Genomic DNA, 24,187 nt, shown 5'->3' with positions numbered 1-24,187 from the left:
TTCAACATGTGGGTACGTTTCCTTTTTCTCATGGCTTATACAGTGGACTATAATCAGCTATTGAATAAATACATCCAATAGCTGAATACATGTAAGGAAAACATTGTCCCAACTGAAGTCAATGACAAAACTCCCAAACACTTCAATGGGGACAGGATTTCACCCATAGATACTACAGAGACCTGTACTGAATGGTTGAATACATTTGATTTTTCCTAATATAAATTTTACTTTGTTTTCTTTCTAAATTTATAGCCACAGAGATCCTTTCACGATGTTTTATGGACCTGTATTCATGTAGTAATTATTATTTGTGATTATCCTTGCTCACACTGGAAAATGGTCTGAGCTTTGTTTCTGTTGGCCTTTTAACTGGAGGGTATATCATTAAGTTTTTGTATTGCTCATGTTTAATGAAAGCTGACAAGCACCATATATTTGAAGAGACAGAGAAGAGAGAGTAGATTAAAGATTTCCTGTCTCTCTCTCCCCCTCCCCAGCCTTTCCCCAAATTGCCCTTCCTTTACATGACAAAGAATTGGTGAAAAGATGCAAGTGGGTGAAGGGATTGTCTCACTAGGCTGATTCTATGGTTGGACAGACTGTGCCAGTGTTTTTAGTCCCCTTTGATCATGTTCCCATGAAATGAGGAACTTGTACCAATGTTTCTCACCACTGTGACATTAGTTTTGTTTTCTGCATGATGGCAATATGCACATCCCACTATGGATGATATTTCAGTATTGCCAGAGTTGATGATAATTCACCACAAGGGTTTTGATGCACTTACAATACGGAATAAAGACTTCACTGCTAGGCCCTTTGGCAGGGGATTACTTGTTGCCTGGATTTAGTGGTAGGTGGGTTTTAATCTGGCAAAATTCCTGCACTTGACAGGGTTCATTGTCATGTGGTATAGTTATACACAAGAAAAAGGGAATGAACACCAAAAGAAGCTCTGTGCACATACAATGTGCTTTAATCCTGAACTTGGCCAAGCATGCAGAGATTTAAACTTGGAATGACACTACAACCTGGAACTTGGAAACTTTTGAACCCAAACCCTCAAACCTTCAGGTGAGTATTTGCATTCTACCCAGCAGTGAATGGTGGTGGGTCATTTCATCCACTTCAATGAGTTAGGGTCTGTTATCATTAGAAACTAGACAGTGACTCCTTATCACAGAAGGTAGCCATAAAAACCAAAAAAGAAGGTCCTAGACTTTATATATTATATTGGTTATTTAATGTGGTACTTTGTCAAATTAGACAGTAGCAGGTAAAGGTACATATCCGTAGTGAACAGATTTTCATGTTGCTTCTTTTATAACAAATAGCATGTGCCCAATATTAACAGTTCTCCTAAGATAACCAACACAAATTGGTAATAATACATAGTAACATAAAATAAAGTTGATAAAATGATATTATGGTATTATCATCTGAGCCTTCAAACAACAAAACCTCCTTAAAGTGAAGAACTTTTTGCTTATTCTATTTTTTTCTATATAGCTACCTTACATTCTACTAATGTATATTTCCATGAAGCAGGCAACTTCGTGTAAAAAGTGAATTGCCAACCCATTGAGAAAGCAGATAAGATGACAAAGGATGCTAGAAAATATCTCCAGCCCACTTCCATTTCCACTAGGGATTGCAAGTTATGTTACACTAGGAAAACCTGCTCAAATGGCCACATCACAGCAATTGATTCTATTTATTATTAGAATAATCTATGACATTCAGAACGGAGAGACAATGTGTTAGGTAATCTAGAGAAAGTGGATTTGCTTTCCTCGACATTAAAACAAAGGCTTTATGATGTTACACATATTATTCTGATCACAAAAGTATCTTTCATTAGGTCTTCCAGTGTGAGATAATTGATCCTGACATTGCCTTCAGGTTAGGGCACATAACTCTTATCACAATGACTTATCTTGAAGTAAAGCAGGCAACAGCTAAGAATATTTATTTACTATCTTCTTTTAAAATTATTGAAAACCATATACTGCAAAGATAAATAGGCAGGAATTGGAATAGGTGGAAGATATATTATGCGGATGAACAAACGAAGAGGTGATTATGTATTGGTAAAAGTCTAATCCTTGGATAAACTGCCATTTACTATTAATACGTTAGACTTGCTTAGCTGCTACTTACCATTTCCTTGGTTTAACAATTATATTCCTGAGCTAAGGGTAACTTTTCAACAAAGTGTGCAGGGATTAGGAATATTAATAATTATATTAATTAATAATAACGGGGACTGACAATATTTGTATTCATATGACAGACATGGGGAAAGCAGGGCTTTAATTTTATCAGTTAATTCTATTTTTTTGAATTGCGTCAATAGCCAATTGTGAGAATGTTTCACCAGTGCTGTCTCTGAGGTTCCACTTGTGACAGGAAGTGTGTTGAGGGGGAAGAATGACATAGCTAGAAAAATTAGAGAGAAAGAGAGAGAGAGAGAAAGATTGTGTAGTGGTATCATATGTTATCCAACAAAAATAGTATCAATGTGTCTTCAAGGATATCTAATGCTGTGTGTGTGTGTGTGTGTGTGTGTGTGTGTGTGTGTGTGTGTGTTTGTTCTAAATGCCAAATTGCTGGAATGCGAGGTGCAGCTCAATGGAGATTGCAGGGAGGTAGTCATAGACGGCAAAAAAAATGAAATTCATCTTAGAGATGTGCCATTTATGATATGGCATTCACCTCACACACTTCCCGCCCCAACACACATTATATGGTATACATCTATTTATAGGACAGCAAGACAGACACACAATAAAATGTATCCATTTGACGTATATCTATATTGTACTCTCGGATTTTGATAAGAAAGCTGATCAATTAAAAGTTGGGCTGTTGTCTTCCTTAGAGGAAGTAGAGAGCAATAGTTCCATAGCTCTCATCCTTCCCTGCTCTACAGCTGCTCTGTGCTGCTCCAATCGCTCAGTACAGCCTTAAAAGCAACTCAATCCAACCGCTCCACATCTCCCTTGTGTAAAGGAAATCCCCAGCTGGGAGATTTATGCCAACCCCTCTCTTGGTGTATGAAGCATGGCCTGAGTGCCACAGCACTCTGGCAAGGTCCAGCTGCTAGAATAGCCCCTTGGAGGAGGGGAGCAGGACATAAAGGTGGCTTAAAAGCATCTTTGTAAACACACCCTTCTGAGTTGCACAGAGTGCAGCTCTGGCATGCCCCAGGAGCTGGCCTCTGGTCTGTATCCTAATTACCGCATATAACATGTTGATGTCAAGATTGATAAGTGTGTGTGTGTGTGTGCGCGCGCGTGCACTTATACAGATGTGCAAAAGGGCACATGGCCAAATGGAAGCAGGGTGGATGCACCACGAAAAATCAGACCCATAACATTTTCTGCATCAAAATCTTCAGGCACTGAAATCCCTCTGCTCAGAGAGATTTCAGCACATAAAGAAATCTTTCTGCATTGAAGTTCCTCTCAGCATAGGGGCTTCAGCACATAACAACCTAAGAGGCTAATAAAACAAATAATGACTGTCTCCAGGGGCAGTAGCTGTAAAAAAAATTGTCATCAGGTAAAAATAGTGCCTTTGATGGCTCCTCGGGCAATATACCAACAATCTCAGGAACTCTTTAGTCCCTTGAGCAATATTTCACTTTTACTGCCCTCTGAGACAGTCCCTATTTGTAGAGCGTATATGATGTAGTGGATTCTCCTCCTCGTCCTACCACCCTGTCCTAGTACTCCAATATAGCCCTGAAGGAGTCAGGCTAAATACCAACACTTGCAAGACAATATACCTACTGAGGCAGGGTATTCTCACCTGGTAATTGCTGGTTATTTGATTTTTCTACACGGAGGAGAGAAACTGGAACATTTGCTGTCCACTCGCTAGATGTCTGCAATATCACTGGGTAATGGGGGCAGTAGAGCAGAAGGTAAAATTATCTGGAGGTTTAGTTATGAATGTCACAATGTTGCACAGAATGACCTCTCCTTGTCACTTCAGACACAAACTTCCAGGTGACGGTGCCAGGGAAATCCCAGAATTTCTGAATTCTGGCTGGCTGGATACTGTGTTCAGCAATTCAAGTCACTTTTGCTGCTACTCTGCTGCCAGGACTGACTGTAACCCTGAGCTGCAATCTACCCCTGGCAATATGAACCACAAATAATAATAACTCCCCCCCCCCTTCTGCAGGAACTCCCCATGCATGAAGGGCACCAATGCAGTAACTCCAGCTGGAGAAACTGCTGTTCTGATACCAACCATTCTGCCTGCTGAAGGGTTTTCACTCAGAGCAAATGCAGATTTTAAGATAGTCCGACTATATTTGCAATTTGTATCCATGAATATTAGAATTTTCCTAATATTTTGAGGTGGGTTATTGGTAAAATAACGTATCCATCTATGCTCAGAATGAACCATATCCACTAACCATCTGTGTTTGGGCCAATGATTCCATTGGTGTTAGTCCACTGGTGTGGACTGTGAGCCAAGGGTGGCAGAAATGGAGGGACAGGAGTGGCTAATGCCACCTCAATGGAAATATTAGGGGGCTGATTATGTTTCCAGCCCCCCCTCCCCATTGTTTTTTGTCCCCATAATATCTCACAGCGGCGAGAGTGGGACCCGGAAGAGGGGCTGGGAGCAGTCACCAAGATGCACAAGATTGTGCCGGATGCTGAAGAGCAGGTAGGACACATCTGGCAAAGACACATGGTCTGGGAGGGGGGCAGGATTCAGCACACATGTGAAAGTGACCAGGTTGGGGCGGGGGATAAGGCACCAGCACCTGAGCAGGGTGTGAGGGGCAAGGGGGTATAGGTGCCCTGGGCACCAGCTGCCAAGGACGAGGTGTGGGGAACACAGGCCACCAGTTGCCATGAGGAAAGGGCACAGGTCATTCCCCACCAAGTCTCAGTAGCTCCCCCTTTTACCCTCTCTCCACCTTTCACAGTGAGCTTTGCCCCCCCGCCCCCAGCTGTGATCACAATCAGTCCTTTGGGGCCTGTTTCCACTGAGTTGGGGTGGAATTGTTTCCCTTTGCTGTTACCCTTTTACATCTAGAAACACAGATGGAACTTATCGAACACATCAGAATTGCTTAATGAGACTCCGTGAATATTAATAAAAGTTTGGATGTGATTCAGCTACAATGGTTGCATTGGATGAGAAGTTTGAAAGCGTTGGTTCAAGATTACAGGAGGCTGTGAGAAAATATGGTATCCAGCAGCTAGCATACAGTGCAAATATTTCACTATCCAGGGATCTCTAATTACTAATAATGTACATGAACAGTATGATATGTCCTTACAATTGCAGAATCCTTTTCAAAGATAATCTTTAATAGTTTATTTGACAACCTGTAAAATTATAGAAAATTATTAGTCTTGGGAATTATAAAAATCCCCCTACTACAGTCAAACAATAAAATTATAATTACCTGTGGGTAATTGAAATTTAACTGTTTTTTTATTGTATATTACACATCAATAGCAACATAAGTTCAAGAGGTTTTTTTTTCTTTTTTCCTCCTTTTCTCTTCCTTGCAGAAGCAGGGAAAATGGACAGCCCTGCTGGTAGCTTGTGAGCTCTTGTCACAGAGCAGAGCTTGAACAATTTCAATTAAAGCTGTATGTTCAAGACTGTCATTAGACCCACATTAAATTACATATCTGGAGTGTTAAAAATAAATAGTACAGAAGCTTATTCTCCATTGCCTATGGTAAAGTATGTAGTCAGGATTCTGATTATCCTTAAAGTTCTTATTCTTCTTTTTTCTGAAACTAATTGTTTCTTCAAACAAACATAGAGTCCATCGAAGAACAGTAAAAGTATGCCTGCAGAATGACTAGGATGGCAGATGTATGAGCATACTTCTATTCTGCATCCCCCAGTTTTGTTTACTCTTAACAAGGATCGTTTATCAGTTACAGCAGGGGACAGATAGCCTAAACTCCTGGGGAGTAGTTTCTGCTCTGCCTCTGAATTACAACCCTCCCCCCCAATAGAATCCTTTCTAGAATTTTGGTGGGGGAAGGGGATGATAAAAAACAATTAATGTCAAAGGATTGAGCTTGCAAAGTACCATGTGCTCCCCAGTGGGTGTTGAAGGTGCTCAGCACTGCTAAGCATTGGACCCTCCATGATTTGTTTAAAATCAGGAAAACAACATTCTCTCTTGCCTCAGGTGAATTTGAGTAATGAAGGGGTGCAAACATTCAACAAGAATCATCTTTGCATTCTGCCCAGATAGGATTCATTTTGCTACTGCTCTTCTTTTCTATTCAGCATCACCCTTCCTGTTGCAAAACCTCAGGCAGTGGTACACTGTGACATTCTGTTACAGTACCACCAAAAATCCTGAGATTGGGACACAGTCCTCAGGATCAAAGCGAGTCCCCTTATCTCCCTTCACTCATTGGTCTAAAGCCTAAGGTTAGGCATTGTGCCTGGCTAACTGTATATAACTTTAAGATGTCTGTTCCCCATCAATAAAATGGACACAATGATACTGCCTGCTGAATAACGTTTTGGTTGGGTAGATTAATTAATGCTTGTAAAGTGCTTTGAGATCATTATAAGTAGCTATGTAAGTGCATAGTATTATTATTTTCACTCTATGTTGTGGTTTTAGGGTAGCATCAAACTGGTCTGGAAAAAGTCTGTTGTCAGGGTGGGTGCTATTATTATTGTTATTATTTACACATGATGCTTACTATTATTTCAAGCAATGTACCCATTGACTGAAAACTAGGAAACACATTCTCTTGCCCCAAAGAAGCTCCAATCTAGTTTATGGCTATCCATCCCTCTTCCAAAGAGCCAAGGATGCTGGAATTTCAAGCACATCCATGAGTTTTTATCTTTTTTACTTAGGTGTCTTTAACAAGGCATATCTACCCCCCCACACACACACACACTTTTCCTGTTTAAAGTGGTTGTCTGCCAATAAATCCATGGACTGTGAGTCTATCTACATTCTTATAAAACACTCATCTCTATGGTATCTGAATGCCTTGACAATGAAGCTGCAGAGAGGAAAGGTCCAGGAGTCAGAGGGGTATCTCAGTTGTAGAAATTATTTTTCAGCAGATAACACTTTATGAAAATCAGAAGCTGCCAAAACTGCCATAGGTTGTGTGTGAATGTGTGTGGGGGATATGGGGAGAAGTATGTCCTCTCTCATTGTTTATCAATCTTCCTTCAGTTTTAGCCACATATGGTTTAACTGTCCTAAAAGAATATTACCTAATTTTCCCACTCTCTTATCAGATGAATATTAACAGGATCTTTTTCCCAGCCACATGCTTGTGCTGCTATCTGGCAGCCAGACCAACAAATGGATGAGACTCAACTTTTACATGCATTGTCATTGTTGCAGATACACAAAATCACGTTCTGGAGGCACTTGGGCGGTTTTGACACTGTATAAAACAGACAGAAAAAACAATTACATTTGTATATACAGCATCCCCTTGTTTTGAGTAACAATGTATCACATTACTGTATCCTTACAGCTAGAAGACAGTTTAAAACAGTTCTCTTAGGGACAAACACTCCCCCTTCCCATGTAAATAACAGAGAAAACAAGCATACTTCTCCAACCTTATGCAGCATTGAAAGAGCTGTTGGTCACTACATTGTCGCCTCAGGACCAATAGGTATTATGAGAGACTAGGGGACATGGACATAATTTCTCACATTGATTATGTGGAGTTCTACAGGAAATTGCAATATTGTGTTGGCAGTTGAATGGCCATTGGGAACATCCACTCACAGCCACCTACCAGTTGGTCGTGGCAGTATTGTAGTGTAGTTTAGTCTAGTGCAGGGATGGGCAATTTTTCAGAAGTGGTGTGCCGAGTCTTCATTTATTCAATCTAATTTAAGGTTTCGCGTGCCAGTAATACATTTTAACATTTTTAGAAGGTCTCTTTCTATAAGTCTATAATATATAACTAAACTACTGTTGCATGTAAAGTAAATAAGGTTTTTAAAATGTTTAAGAAGCTTCATTTAAAATTAAATTAAAATGCAGAGCCCCCCGGACTGGTGGCCAGGACCAGGCAGTGTGAGTGCCACTGAAAATCAGCTCACGTGCCATAGGTTGCCTACCCCTGGTCTAGTGCTTACATAGTCTTCATCAGCACAGTAGCTGAGAAACTTCCAGAACTTCAGTGCTTGCACAAGTGCTGTGCTCTCAATGGCTGGGTCTACACCTGATGCACAGCCTAACCATGAATCATAAATTACACTGCCCTGACAGAGCCTGCCATTCTGAGAGGCTGTTCTCCAATTTCTTCACTCTCCCCTGGCCATGCCCATTCTGGCTGCACAGAGCTGGGCTGCTACTGAGAAGATGGAGAAGGACTGCAGATAGCTACTTGGTGGGGAAATACCACTTTCCCACACAGCTTCCTCATTCCTTTATCTGAAGTTTATCTGAGATATCATCCACCAGCACCCTGCATTGCCCAGCAGAGACTTAAAGTGTCTATAGCTTCTAAAAGCTAAAGTAGAACATTCATACAGAATTTGAACAAAGTACAAAACTTTTGACAGGAAAATTCCAGGGAGACAGGGGCATTAAAGCAGTTAATTGTCTGACTTACAGTACAGGAGAAGCAAGGCTGAACCTAGTTCTTCAGATCTGTGTTCTTATATTAAATAACCAAGACCTCAGGTGAGAAAGTTAGAAGATTTAGTTGGCATCATTTTTTTATGATTCTGACATAAACTCAACACCTTAATGCAACAAGAATATTTTACTTTCAAACAGTTCAGCCTTCTCAGACATTTGGAAGGATCAGCCCAAGAAAAACTCCATCCTTGTACTGACCCTGATTTTCAGGTAGAATCCAGCTGCTGAATACATGAGACTGGAGAGCTGCTTGTCAACCAGGAATTCTATATACTATATACAAGGACACTAAATCTTCACACAACAAATTGCTCTGTATGATAACAGAGATCACTAGCCATATTGGCTTTAAACCTCCACTTGATGCAAAATCAGCTTTGGTGAAAGCAGCCTTTCAAGTCAGCATCTTACTCCAGATAGTGACACAGGGATAAAGAAAGGGATAAAGAGAAGCAGCAACAATATCATGATTAGAGCTGGTTGAAAGTTTTCAAATGTAAAAATTTTGACAAAATTTCAATGGGGAGGGGGGACAGAAGTGGGGTGAAATAGGAAAAATGTTAACAAAATAAGGCACAATGAGATATGGAGATGCCCGACTATTTCCACAAAATTGCGAGACAGGGAAATAGCGTGTTTAAAAATCTGGCCTGTCATGCTAGAAAGAAAGAAAGAAAGAAAGAAAGAAAGAAAGAAAGAAAGAAAGAAAGAAAGAAAGAGCTAGTGGTTGTTGTGGTTTCTCCTCCCAACACGGAGACTCCAACAGGGCCGCCCAGAGGGGGGGCAAGTGGGGCAATTTGCCCCAAGCCCTGGGCCCGCAGGGGCCCCCACGAGAGTTTTCAGGGGCCCCCACAAGAGTTTTTGGCTGGTCTTCAGCAGCAGGTTCTTCAGTGTCACCGAACACACCCGGATCGAGTAAAGGACCCGCTGCCGAAGACCCGGAGCTTCTTCCGCTCCGGGTCTTCGGGTGGCACTGAAGAGCCGGAGCGAAAGGACCCCCACCGCCGAAGACCCCAGACCACCTGAATCCTCTGGGCGGCCCTCGTCTCCAAGATGGTGATTGTGGTGATTCACTCTGAAAAGCACCATAATCTTGGTCTCTGTGTCCCTTGGATCCTGCAGACCAGACTTCATGATTGGAGCCTCAGAGTTTAATTAAGATTTTTAGAAACTAGACAGCCTCTTTAAAAAAGAGGCTGAAGAAGTCATTTTTAAATCCATGTCATGAATTAGGCAAGAAGGACATTAAAACATCTGATCCCAGTCTCCCACTCTGGCTGCAATAACTCACCTTCATAAGTGGTTTTTTAAAACCTTTTTTGTAAGTTGTTCCCCACACACTTTTCTTCCTGTCCCCTCATGACACATGTGCAGGTACTTCACTAATCCTCTCTGACTTGCCAGACCTTTATCCTCAGGAGGATCTATCTTCAGTGCTCTTCGGCAGCCACTCCCTGTGGGAGAATAGCTGGCTTTGAGGAGGTATCTTTGATTCAAGTAGGAGAAAATGTTGCCAAGGATCTATTCCTCAGAGTCCTTAACATAGTTAATATAAGGGTCCTCTAACAACATGCTGCCCAACAATTCCCTCACTCTCAGCAAAGTGCTCTGGAAGTGTCATATACTGGAGTATGTGTTTGTTTATTTGCTTGGGATTTTGTTTTATCTGCTGATCAGTTGTGAGACCTTCTTGAGTGATATCAGAATGGTACAAAGTCTCCATTCATGGAAGTTTCAATGACAAAACATCCATCCTTGTCCTCTTTTCACCCTTATGTTTTTTACACCCTTACACTGTACAAACCCTTTGTTAGTCAAAGAATTGCTCAAGAATATAGTGGGTGGCAATTTCATCCCCCGCCCCCGCGCCCCATATCAGTGGATGTGTAGATGCGTCGCTTCCATCTGCAGCTCCTCATTACTGCCTTCAGGCTGCTCTGCATTGCATCAGCTGATCGCCACTCCATTTGGCCCATTGTGATAGCTGCAGATGCTGGTAGTGCTTCTGCATCAGGGTAAGAGAAAGCAAAGGCGATACTACATATGCTGCACCACAGGGCGTTCTTGTACACAGGTAGAATCCTCAGGTGGCCAGTTCAGCTTTGGGTACATATTTGTCCCCCATTTCCATAATATCTGCTATTGTCCCTGTTTTGCAGATGGGGAACTGAGACATAAAAAAACTAAGTGGTCACAAGGTTACACAGAAAGTCTGATACAAAAGCAGGGACTTGAACCCAGATCTCCCAATTCTTAGCCTAGTACCCTAACCACTGGGCCACCTTTCCTCTCAAAGCCAAAAAGAAGCGGATGATCCATCTTTAGAATATGAGCTCTTGAGGGTGGGGGAGTTGTCCCTGGAAACTACCTACTAAATTGTAAGCTCTTCTGGAAATACCTAATGAAGGGCCAGATTGGGCAACCTTTATTCACACTGGTGCCATTGACCTGAGTCGGGCTACTCATGTGGGTTAAGCATCTGCCAGCATGAATAACGGATGCACAATCTATGCCCAATAGCAGGAAATACCTTAAATGTTGTGTCTTTGCAGGAAAACTGCATTGCTATTTTTCCTAGTTTTCTTCCTAGGGCACAAGAATCTTCTGCTGCTGGATAGCCATTGACTGTAAGATATTGCATTGAAGTTACATTGTGTATCACATTAAAGGTTATAACAGTGCTTTCTAGTTTGAAAATACAGTAAAAGAAAGCATCAATCATGAAACCACAGTCGATAGACTCAGAAGGGGCCTCCTGGGTCATCTTGGCCAAGACTTCTATGAAGCAGGAAGGATTCAACACACACCTTTCTCATAAATGTAGCTAACCGTTCCTTAAAGACATTGAGTTATTTTTCCATAAATACCTCAACTAGGTAAACTAGTCTGATTGACCTTGCCGTCAAAAAGTGTCTCTTAACACTATGTATAAGCAACACTTTTCCTTTTTTTTTTTTCAGCTTTAGCTAACCAAGAAAAAAGGGCAAACACAGTAATGGGCAACATTGCAAACACTACAAGTAGTTTTGCTTTCACTTTACTGCCATCATCTACCATAAATCTGGATGTACCACAGATACTTGGTTTCTCAGTGCAGTCTCTCTGCTACTTGTAGTATCTATCTTACTTTGTCTCTGACTTTCAGAGAGCCAGCATTACAGAGTGTAGAAATAACGAAGACATATGATAAGCACTTACCGATTCAGAAAGCCATTCAGATCCTACTCCAGATAGTTAAAGAATTTATTTCTATTTTTCATTTTATTGGAATTTGTGGGGTGTTTTCACATCTGTACTGTGAGGGTTGGGGAGCACAGGCTTTCTTCAGGCTCCATCATAGTGCCAGAGAATTTACATTCTCCCCCACCAACTACACATACAGAAAAATAAATACATGATTGTTTAGCTGTGTGTTTTTGCAGTGGTAATGAATTGTGTGCTGGCTGTTGCCCCATAGCTCTCTGCCTTCTTTTTCTTACTCAATATTAGGAAAAGTGGAGTTTTGTTTTCTAAAAATGGTGTTATTAAATTTCAGACATGCTTATTTTCAAGAGCGTCTTGGGCTGCTGTATAGATTGCTATCTCCTTCTACAAACACCAAGCCATGGAGAGAGGGTCTCACAGCTCAAAGCTTCCGCCCTGTCGAACACACTGTTTTGTTCTGTGCCTGCTGCTTATGTGGCTGGTTTGAACTGCCCAGCTGTCTGTCTACCCCTCTATTCTTCTTGCTCCAAAAAAGCACACCACCTTCCTCTTTTCAATGACCAAGAACAAAGTAACAAGCTAAGTACAGGACTGAGGCATTAAACTCGGGGCTTCTGGACAGATTCTGGGTCACTCTGTGCTTCACATGGCTCTAGTGGTGCAAAGGGAAGCCCAGTGTGGCAGCACTATGCCATACCCTCCTGGCTCATAGTGGCTTAAGAGGCTTAACTGGGCATCTGAGGATTCCATCTGTGTACATACAGGAATGCCTAGGTCGTGTGCAGTCACCACAGGATCTGGCTATCCCCAGTTGCTGGAATTCCCTCTTATGACTATAGCAGCCAGGTGTAAGTGAGAACAGCCTTCTCACTGTTATATCAAGCATTCCTGCTTCTATCCTTTGATAGAATATGCAGAGGTACTACAAAATAAATCAGAACCATTAAAAAGGTACAGCATATGTCTGGACAAAAGTTTAAGGCAGATGTTACTTTACCTGACTGAGGCCCACCTGGTCATTCCAAGTGACCATGTTCTGGGCTAGGGAGCCCTCAGCAATCATTTTTAGTATTGTTATTAATAATGTTAAGCAAAGAAACATATTTTAAACTGGCTGAAGTATTAAACAGCACAAGCACTTCTTCAGAAGGAGGTTTATGTATTTTGGATTAAGTACCCTGAACTTGGGTTTAATGGCTATGTATTGTTCAAGGGCAGATTAGTTAGATCAGGGGTGGCCACATGCGGTTCTTCAGAAGTTAATATGCGGCTCCTTGTATAGGCACCGACTCCAGGGCTGGAGCTACAGGCACCGATTTTCCAATATGCCGGGGGATACTCACTGCTCAACCCCTGGCTCTGCCACAGGACCTGCCCCACTCCACCCCTTCCCACCCCCTCCCCTGAGTCTGCAGTGCCCTCACTCCTCCCCCCTCCCCCAGAGCCTCCTGCATGCCACGAAACAGCTGATCAGGAAGTGCAGGGAGGAAGCGGGAGGCACTGATCAGAGAGGCTGCTGGTGGGTGGGAGACGCTGGGAGTGGGTTGGGGTGCTGATGGGGGGCTGCTGATGTATTACTGTGGCTCTTTGGCAATGTACACTGGTAAATTCTGGCTCCTTCTTGGCCACTCCTGAGTTAGATTGTCTTTATTTGATGTTTCAGAGGTTACCTTTGTCAGTGCTCTCCATACACAGAAGAGGTATTGTGGAATGACCAGAAAAATGTCAAAGCGGAGTTAATGCCAAAAGAGCAAGATATAAAAGAAAGTAGGATAATTTAGAAGGAACAATATGATACTAGGTTTGAAGGAATGTCAGTATTTCTTCATATTACTCCTGTCCACAGCTTTATCCTCTTCTTCCTGCATGCTGTCTTCTTTGCGTTTCTCCTGTCACACATTCTCAGACTGAAGTGTGCATGTCCTCCTTCTCAGCTCAGTGTCAATCATGTCACAAAGACCTAAAACAATCCCTGCAAATAAAAAGACATTTTAAAAAGATAACTCTTGGTACAATATAGTGAAAGCTAGACTCTCTTCGGTTTTAATTGTTTTAAAATACTTGTTTACTCTTTAAACCAGGTAAAGATACAGGTAAAAAATGCACAAGGTTAATTAGTTAAGGACAGAAAATGGTGAGATTTTGCTAATAGTTTAGAATTTAATATTATAACATATCCACATATGATAAAATCGCAAGGGAGTACGAAGTACCGTATATAAAGAACCAGCCTATATAAAAGAAGGATATAAATAATGATAGACCTGTTGTTTATTTTTTACTTTCTTTTCAGTTAACCATCACTTTGCCCCTCATTTAATCCCAACTCAAACTTCCTCCACAATAAAGGAAAAAGAAAAGAAACCCATAACCCCAGCTCAACCCTCATTCCCTCTCTGCCCCAACCCAGTTTATATTAGGAATCACGATTAATTGATATTGCACCCAGTAAGTACAACCGTTCATCTAATTTAAGTTGCTTACTTAAGAGCACTCATGTCAAAATGGTTTCTACTTATTGTATGCTGACCATTACTGTATCGTTGCTTTTGGGCAAGAGCCATCTTTTTGTTCTGTGTTTGTACAGCACCTAGCACAGTTGGGTTCTAAGCATGACTGGCGCTATTAAGCACTATTACAATACAATACAATACAATACAATACAATACCTGCATCCATACCTATTGTCTAATCTTATTCAGAACACAAACACCAATCAGAAGAAGTAAATCATTTGATATTTATGCTAGAACATGGCTTATCATTTAAGTTAAATTTGCATCATGCTCAGTGTATTTAATACTATCCAGTGCTTTACTAGAATATACCATTTTCCTAATGTAATACAACTCATGCATGCTGAGACATTTTTGGAAAATTGTATCATCTTGCAACATTAATGAACAGGCAGTATCATATGGAAAAAACACACTCTCCCTCTCTTTCCCTCTCTATATTGTTGTCATGAAAATTCCAAATAGTCCAAACATATGGTGATGATTACAAGTTTATTAAAAAATAGGGATTTGATTTTACCTTGACCCAGGAGAGCACCTGAATAGCCATGCAGCTATTCCACACTTACATAGAGTTCATTCCCAGGAACTGTGAGCACTTGAAATGGACAGATTGTTGTTTAATTCAGTACCTGAGCATGAATATTGTAGGGGCTGGATTGTTGAGGTTTTAGAATGTGCAATAATCTGATGTCTATGTATCACTGTAGTAGCTGAGCACCTAAGAATAATGCATTTTGGGTTGAGGGTGTTGAATAAGGGGCTAGGGCATGCTTGGATGGGCAATATTGGAGTTGGGGATGTCTTTTTGGTGCAATTATAAGAAGTTTTGGGCAAAAATGTTCAGGTATAGTGTTTTGAATTATTGAATTGTCCTGTTTTTCATTTTTAAAAGAGCGCCTAAAGGGCTAGATGTGTGCTTTACAAATAAACAATGTGTGTGGAATTTGTGTATCTTTATGGCAAGTTAGGTGTCAGACTGATAACATGTGCCTCTCAGTAGGGGCTAGACACAATGCTGTCTTTTCATTGACTTTGGATAGGCTTTGGACTAGGCCTTGGGTATTGTGTTCATACCATAAGCATGTGCAAATGTATGTGAAAAATTGTGAATGAAAGACTTTGGAAATTTCAACCCGAATTCCACAAAAGGTTCAGTTTATAGACTTGTTAATATCACAAGGAATTCCTCAGAACATCTGAATATATCTTTATATAGTGCTTCAACATGCATATTCTCATCCGACTCCTGACAATTCAACCTTAACAGTAATGGTCCTGTCTTTGAACCTCTACAAATACTGTACAAGGAGGGTGGGTAATTTATTGATTCAGAGTGATTTTGGAGGGACGCATATGAGACAGGTATTGTATCAGAAGACACAGACTTTATACGTTAGACTCCTGGAAAATATATATAGAAAAAGAGACAGAGTACAAAAGTATGCACAAGTGACATTAAATTGACACCCGAATATGAAGCTATCCTTCTGTTTGATATCTTTTTAGAGTAATTACATGGTAATAGGAGAGGCAGCAGGTATACACAAGTTAATTGGCCAGATTTGAATTTCATGGACATGATAACTAAGCAGAGCACACTGAGAATGTTGTTGGAATGCCATCTAAGAATTGTGTGGTAATAGTCAATCCAATCAACTAGCAGGAGCAAAAAGGGTTATTATAGTAAAGGTTAACAAAACCATTGCATTATCTTCCTCTTTCAGGGACAACACAGAAAAAGAGGCTGAAGAAGTCATGAATATCAAATCAGACACTTCCTCATTTCCAACTTTATTTCAGAATGGCATGGTTGTTCAGAAATGCTCTGTTCAGTAAAGATAGGACATTTGGTGTGCCATGAATGAAAATATTTGCAAACTGGCTGTAATCAGTCTGACACAAATCTTCATCGATATTAATAACTCAAAACCCTGGTAAAGTCTTAAAATGTAGGGAAGTAAACAACGGAGAAGTTTGAAATTGGATGGAATGCAGGGTTTTTTTTAGGTAGGACTGGCAATCTTGTGGTTAAGGCACAGAACGGAGTTATTCCCACCTCTTTGCAGACTTGGTATGTGACCTTGGGCAAATCATTCCATCTCTCACTGCCTCATCAGTAAAGGGGGATACTAGCTTTCCATTGCCCCTCATAGGAGCATTATAAAGCTAAATTATTTAATGTTTATAAAGGCTTTTGCAATCCTCAAAGTGAAGGAATAATAGTGATGGAAAGTGACTATTACCAAGGACAATTTTCTTCTATAATTATTTCAAAATTCAACATTTCTGATATCACTCTGTGTAACAGAAGAATGAGATAATGCTAGGTTTCTGTTTGATGGAGGTAAATTCAGATCTAATATCACTGATGTGCTGTATCTTTAATACAGTGCCATTGAGAAGTATGCACATATTTCCCATTGCTGATCCACTGAATTAGTTCACCTGGAATATCAGCAGGCAGAAAATGGAAATAAGATGCTCTGAATTTTCAGTAGAGAGATGGGACTTTGTCATTTAGTCCTGTCACGATAATATGGAGTGTCACATAATGTAACAACATGACACACCCACAGTAAATGATGAGTGTTCAAAGTGATGTACAGTTCCTGTCAGCTACAAAACCTTTTATTTGTTCACAGAATGTTGCAGCATTTCCACTAGAAAGACCACACTGAAGAGACACACATACAAAGTTTGCTGCAGATGGATTTCTTTCACACAGAAAAATTCCCGTTATCACACATGCAAGTATGCACTCCTGGCTTCCAACATGCTAGGTACTTTCCACTTATCTCTTTTACTTAACTTGGGCTGGATGTCATTAATAAAAGAATGGTGTAATGAAAAAGAATTTATAAAATTATACTGCAACATAGAATTGCAGAATTCAGCTTTCCCTGCCTGAAGAAAAATAAATTCTGAAGCATTAAACTTACTTTATCAAGCATTACACCTGACATGCTCTCATACATTTTACATATATTTTAAGTTATTTTAATATTATGCCGGCTTGGTTTAAAATATTCTTATGAAGTAACTAAAATGAAGCTGCTCGGCTATAAATTAGACCTAAAAAAATATTCAGACCTCCCCCGCCCCAAAAAACAACATTTCTTTACTTACAATCATGTGGTGTGTGTAACTTAAATTGTCCCTGGCTGAAATACCTTATATGTCTTAACAGGACTACCACAGAATCAGTGAGCCATATTTCTATAAGGTTAAATACACATTCTTTGCACTTTTAGAAGTGTCTTGTCTGAAACCAGATGTTAATAACCCCTTGTGTGCCACCCTTCAATGCATGCCCAAGGCCATGTCTTTTTAAAGGTGTGGGTACATACATTTTAATAGGACAGTGATGGAGTAGCCCTGTCGCAGACCTACTATTATGATGGGCAACCTCAATGACAGACACGAGGAAACTGCTAGATTTACTCGAACAACTGATCTTGCATAACAACATGCGTGCACTTGTAGTCTGTTTTATTTGGCGCACTGCCTCTTGCAGCACAGCATTCCCGAAGACTGTTAATCCTTATGAATGCAACTGTTTAGTGTATAAGCAACAAGATATGACAGGCAGTTCACTTCAGAGTAATTATAGCACCCCTCAGGTAGTATTACAAGGCATATGTTTGAAGGAAGACACTTAGACCTGTGCATTTACTGGGAATTATTGACATACAGAATATATGACATTACTGACAACTAATCATAAAGCTCCATTTGTGTCCCAAGTTCTAAAGCTATTTCAAAGTCACAGCTAAATTACACAAACATTGGCCTATCTAGACATAACAATAATGTTATGAAATCCCATCAGCTTGTTGCTGTTTAGACAGAACACACACTGCATGTGTCTGTAGGGCCATACTTGGGTAGCTCTGTAGCATGCAATGCGGCCCAGACACTAAAGTGATTATGTCTGAACACTCCTTATCTGATTTTAAAAGCCGACAATACTACACATCTGTGCTTGCATGTTTCAGCTGTTGTGCCACAATGCCAGTATTTATTTTGCTTCTGCAAGTTAGTTTTCCTTGAGAACCAGCAGGGGTCTTCTTCAATGATCTGAAAATGTGCATTGTGTGGGGAGGTTGTACTGTAGTTCAGTTGGCGAATGTTAACCTGAGGCTGTCATTTCATTTAAACATTTGGTTTATGTCTTCCATGTCAAAAAGATTAATGTCTTGACTTAAACAAACTGAATTCATTGCTATTTAAAAAAAACCTGAATTAATTATAGTGAAACTATTTTATGGAGCTTTTATCTTCCTGTTTAGAGGTGGAGTTTCAAAGTTTCTTAGTTAATTAACATTGATATGTAAAGAGTTTTCAGGCCATTCTATTCACTTAAGAGGCTGTTCTATTTTCACTTGCAATGTGGCTCTGTAATTATCAGTGGAAGCCTCACAGTATTTTATTTTCTCATTTTTATTGTGCTACCCACAGATCAAGGCATTTGGGATAACAGGTCCTACATGTGGTCTAGTGGTTATTCCCCATTTTGGATTAAATGAAGAATATTTCTACCAAAGGCTCTCTGAAGATACTGAAGCAGTAATTGAGAAGCAGAAGTGCATTTATGGAAGTACATCTGAATGTCTTTTCTGCACATAATTGCATCAGGTATTCTGCATTAACATGCAAGTCCTTAAAAAAAGAAAAAAGAGCTTATTTTTAGGTAGAAGCCCATGGTGGGCAGTAAATTACACATAATTTTCCCAGACTAGTAATTAGAGCTGTTTGCTGACTACCTGAATTGTTTCACAGTAGTTCAGCACAGTTCTAATAGTTATCACCATACTTATCATAGATTCAATATATGATTCCTCCAGCTTTACATACAATATCTCTAAGGTTAGGCATTATCACAAACACATTTTGTTTGTTTCTCTTGGCCCTTTCGAATTATTTTTTTCAGGACTCTGCAACATCTCAGTTGCTCTAACTCTGTCATATAAACCAGCTGAACTGAAGTTTGCTTAACAGGCAACAATTGGAAAATCAAAAATAAACAGATACTGTGTAAATAAGAAATGCTGTTAGTTGACATGAGATTTTTATATTTATTCCAGTATTGGTGGGTCTTCCAAATAGTTGCTTGAAGTTAATGAACTTTCTATCTCCCTTCTGGTTGTTGTTTTTTTCATTTTGATTTGGGGTTTATTTGTTTTTCAGACGTTCTGACACCAGCAAACATTTTTTCATGACCCCATAATAAAGGTTGTGTAACAGTAACATTAAAAAAAAAGTTTCATAACATTTTCCACAATTTTTCAAAAGTTATTTTCATATCCCTGAATTTGAATGTTTCATCAAAATGGTAATTTAGCTGTGAAAACATTGGATATTGTGAAATTTTGCACACTTCCTTTAATGAAAACACTTCCACTCAGACAAACACTTTCCCTAAATGAAATCATTTTAATTGAAAATTATCTGCCTTTAAATTTAGAGATTGGATGCAAATGATACAGATTAAGAATTTGAAGCTAAATGCAAGAATGTTCTGATTTTCAGCATTCTGAATTTCATTTTGTGCATTGTGTAACCCCTCTGAATGGCATTTCACTTCCCACAACATCCATCTGCCAGAATCCTAGTGAATTAACTACATTTAATGTTATTATCAAAACTCTCTTTTTAGTCACCAATCCTGCAACAGGATATGCTAGCATGGATCCTTATTTCAGTGCAGACTCCCATTGACTCCAGAAAATCAGAGCGTGGGAAGTCAATGAGAAAGTGCACAGGATTAAGGGTATACACTAGATAATCACATTAAAGATTTGAGGTTGTGGGCAGCAAACACTCCTCCAGTGCTCCAGCTTTAGTTTACAAGAGCACTACCTCCTCTTGCGCTGTGACTATGGACATCAACTATATATCTGATAGGTTCTCTGTTAAAGGGTAAATTTTTGTTCTCATGCAGACAGATTAGTTGATCACCAAATTGGGGTTGGAAGGGGCTGTGGCCAATATATGCCCATTGAGAGACTACACTCTGGCTAAAGACATTCATGTGGTAGAAGGGAATAGTCCTTCTGGAGATCCCTTTCAGGCTACATCCATCCACGAACGAAATGTAGAAGTGACAAGAAAAAGAGAGGAAAATAGAAGGGATGGTTTCATTATCACCACTACAGCTAAAGCCAGTACACGTCTTAAAAAGAGGTAGTAAGGGGCCGCATGACAGACCTCTGCTGCACCACAAACCTTTCACAGTACTCTGGCAGGGGTGTCTGGACCACAGAAATGCAACATGGGGTCTACCATGAGCTAATGGGGTGCCCCCAACTACTAGGAAAGAAGCCACCTGAGAAGTATGGGCAAGCTGAAAGTGGCAAAGCCTCTTCTGCTTCAGCCACTGGGCTGCAGTAGCAGCAGCTATAATAGTAGCCAGCACTAGTCTCCTGTTACCTGGAGGAGTTTCCTGTGACACTGCAGGATCCCAGTATATGGCTGTAGTAAGGCACCATTACAGAACCAATACAGGCATAAAAAGCAATTCAGCAGAATTCCCCAAGGCATTGCAGGGGAAAAAGGAACAATGGTGGGTCATAATGGGATCCTGTCAGCAGTAGGGCAACTCCTTTAAAAAGCAGAGTGTACCCTTCCTTCCTCTAATAAAAAAACCTCTCTTTGAGCTGAACTTTCTTTCCACTATTGCTAAGACAGGTCATTTCAGAGCCATCTCCATTTTGAGCATGCACGCACATACCTGGCTAAGAGGCCCCAAAACAGATGGATCAGATAACACCTTGTTTCTTCACTTGAAAGCTTGTGCTGTTTCTTGGCAGAGCAAACTCATCAGGTCTAGTGGCCACCTTACTTCAACCAGCATTACAGAGGCACAGTATTAGCTTCTCAGGGTAATTCCATCTGGAGTTAAAAAAAAAAATTAACTGAATACCACACTCAAATGTTTGTGTATTTATTTTTAGGTGACTCTTGAGAAACTGCAATTTTCACACACACACACACACACACACACACACACACACACACACACACACACACACACACACACACACCATTTCAAATATTTTCTTTTATAAAGCAGATTTCAGCACTTGTTCAGAAGGAAACTGTAATGAGCACGCACTCCTCAGATCTTTCCACAGGTAATTATCTGGTCTGGCAAAGTTCTGGACACTAGACTTTTAAATTAGGAAAACGTTTTCATTTACATCAGATTCTGAAAAGCCTTCTGCTACAAAGAGATGGACCAAGTTTGGGGTTGGATTTGGTTTTGGAGGGATAACTCAGTGGTTTGAGCATTGGCCTGCTAAACCCAGGGTTGTGACTTCAATCCTTGAGGGGGCCATTTAGGGATTTGGGGCAAAATCAGTACTTGGTCCTGCTAGTGAAGGCAGGGGGCTGGACTTGATGACCTTTCAGGGTCCCTTCCAGCTCTATGAGATCTCTATCTCCATAGGTATAGGTAAGGTCTTGTGATCACACCTAAATCAGGGCTAGAGTTCAGGTTCATATTAAATGGTGCTGAAATCTTGTAAACTGTTCTTGTTAGATCTTGGCTAATAATTCCATTGGATCATGATCTTGCCCGATTTCTGCCACTTGGGCTTCATTAGCACCTGAAAACAGACACCCCTCCAGCATTGTAGCTCATTCAAAAATAAACTCTAGAATCAGTTTGCCTGACTGCCTGATGGCCTCTTTTGGTCAGTCATCAATTGCTACTTCACATATTCAAATATGAAGGGATTTGAATTCAAGGTTCACATCTTGGCTCATTTCGTGTTTTAAACCTAGACGAAGGGAAAGATTGTGGAGCTCTGACTCACAATTGTGAGCACTTATCATGCAGGCAGTCCCATAGGAACCAATAGGACTACTTGAGTATGTAAGTACCACTAGAGGTGCTCACCACTAGAGGTGAGCAAATAAACGATATTTTGGTTTCAGTTCTGAACTGTAAAATCTGCCCCCCCCCAAAAAAAAATATCTGTTTGGTTCAAAGCAAAACTGATATTTTTGTTTTTTTCTCACTGAAATGGGAGGGGGAGAATGAAAAAAAAATCATTTAAGGCTCAGGCTAATTTTTTTGTTTTTCATTTTGGGTGTTTTTTCTATTTTAAAAAAATTAAGTAAATTTCTAAATGAAACATGCTATAAAAACAAAGTTGAAACATTTCCTTTTGAAAGAACCAGAATGAAGCATTTTGGCTTTTTTATTTAAAAAAGTCCATAGGGTTTATTCAGCTGAAACTATTTGTCAAATTTTATCTGAATTTGCATACAGTTTCAGTGTCCTGACAAATGCATTTTTGGCTAATCTACTATGCACTGAAAAAAAAGCTCCCAGCTCTTGTATTTACCAGTATAAGTAAAGGGCTTCATAAGTTGTCTGGACAAATATATGTTTAACAGAACAAAACAAAACAAATTCAACAAATTTTTGTTTGAAATTTTAAATAAATTATCTCTGGCTGTGTTCATAACTCTTTTATGTTCACCGTCTGGAGACAGTCTACAGAACAAGTAAACTGGCCAGAATGTTCACAGAAACCATGAATTTAGAAAAAAATATTTGCAGACAACAAATGCTGAATTAGTTAATGTGGGTAACTAGTAGTTAGCTTTTCTCACAAGAAAGTTCATTTTAATAATCCCGCTCATCCAATCAGGGAAAAGAAACAATCCCATATAACCAATGTATACATTTAAAACAGCTTGAATTTTGAATATTTTAAACTGACAATGACCTGCTTTAGAACTAGCTACATATCAAGTATTATTCATCAAAAATATTCTGTGAATAATTTCAAATAATGGATGTATTTGAGGAAAAATCACAGTCTGTTCATGGCAACAGAGGGTCCTGTGGCACCTTTAAGACTAACAGAAGTATTGGGAGCATAAGCTTTCGTGGGTAAGAACCTCACTTCTTCAGATGCAAGACTTGCATCTGAAGAAATGAGGTTCTTTCCCACGAAAGCTTATGCTCCCAATATTTCTGTTAGTCTTAAAGGTGCCACAGGACCCTCTATTGCTTTTTACAGATTCAGACTAACACGGCTACCCCTCTGATACTTGACAGTCTGTTCATGGACAATCTGAACAGAAAATAGGTGAAATTTATAAAGTTAATATTTCATTATAAGTTATTTCCCATCTCTAGTGGGCAGTACTCACTGAGTACAAACAGAACTATATTGAGGGGAGTATGAGTCCATCTTAGATTTGAGTGAGGCATTAGATCATTTAGAAAGTTAGTTTGGGAGGAATAGATTACAGCGTGATCAGTAGTGCACTGTTGAAAGAGCACTGAAAATGTTTGTTTGGGATTTCTTTGGAGTGAAGGGCTTCCTAAATAAAAGAACCAATACAATACAAAAGCCCCGAATGTGTCATGCTGTTCTCCTTGTCTCCTCAATTTGCTGAAGCTAAAAGACAGTCACAGTTCCCTGTACTATTGTCAGATTATGGGGAGATGGGTCAGCTGTACAGCTTCCATGAGAGTAGGACGGAACAAACTAGTAGCATATAATGGGAGGGAAATAGACTGTTCTAGGTAGGGCCCCAATCTTAAACCCACTGAAATCAACAGTAGCCTTTTCTTTTCAGTGAGCTATGGATTGGGCGTGGCAGGGTTGAAAGTTCCTTTAATATTTTTTTTCACATACAATAAACTTGGTGGCTTTGTTTATTGTTGTCTTTTTTAAGGGGCTCAGGGCCAGATTCTGATCTCACTGCAATGTAAAGCCAGATTAACACCGTTGAGTTTACTGAATGTAAATCCAGATTAACACCCTGGAGCAAAGCCAGGAGAAAACCTGTGCAGGCAAGA

At 40.0% G+C, this 24,187-nt stretch overlaps 1 long non-coding RNA gene across 1 annotated transcript in view; it reads left to right on the top strand.

The window, feature by feature from the left end:
* LOC135982540 (uncharacterized) overlaps window positions 1-21,019 on the top strand; it is a 97,126-nt gene extending 76,107 nt beyond the window's left edge. The window contains exons 2-3 of the long non-coding RNA XR_010599942.1: window positions 17,007-17,144; window positions 18,823-21,019. This is a non-coding gene — a long non-coding RNA (uncharacterized LOC135982540). The remainder of the gene's footprint in view (window positions 1-17,006; window positions 17,145-18,822) is intronic.
* Window positions 21,020-24,187: the final 3,168 nt, after the last annotated feature.

This window comes from Chrysemys picta, chromosome 3 (genome assembly GCF_011386835.1).
Source record: "Chrysemys picta bellii isolate R12L10 chromosome 3, ASM1138683v2, whole genome shotgun sequence".
Lineage (NCBI taxonomy): Eukaryota > Metazoa > Chordata > Testudines > Emydidae > Chrysemys > Chrysemys picta.
Note: the sequence above shows the minus strand (reverse complement) of the source record. Positions and strands in the feature narration are given on the sequence as shown.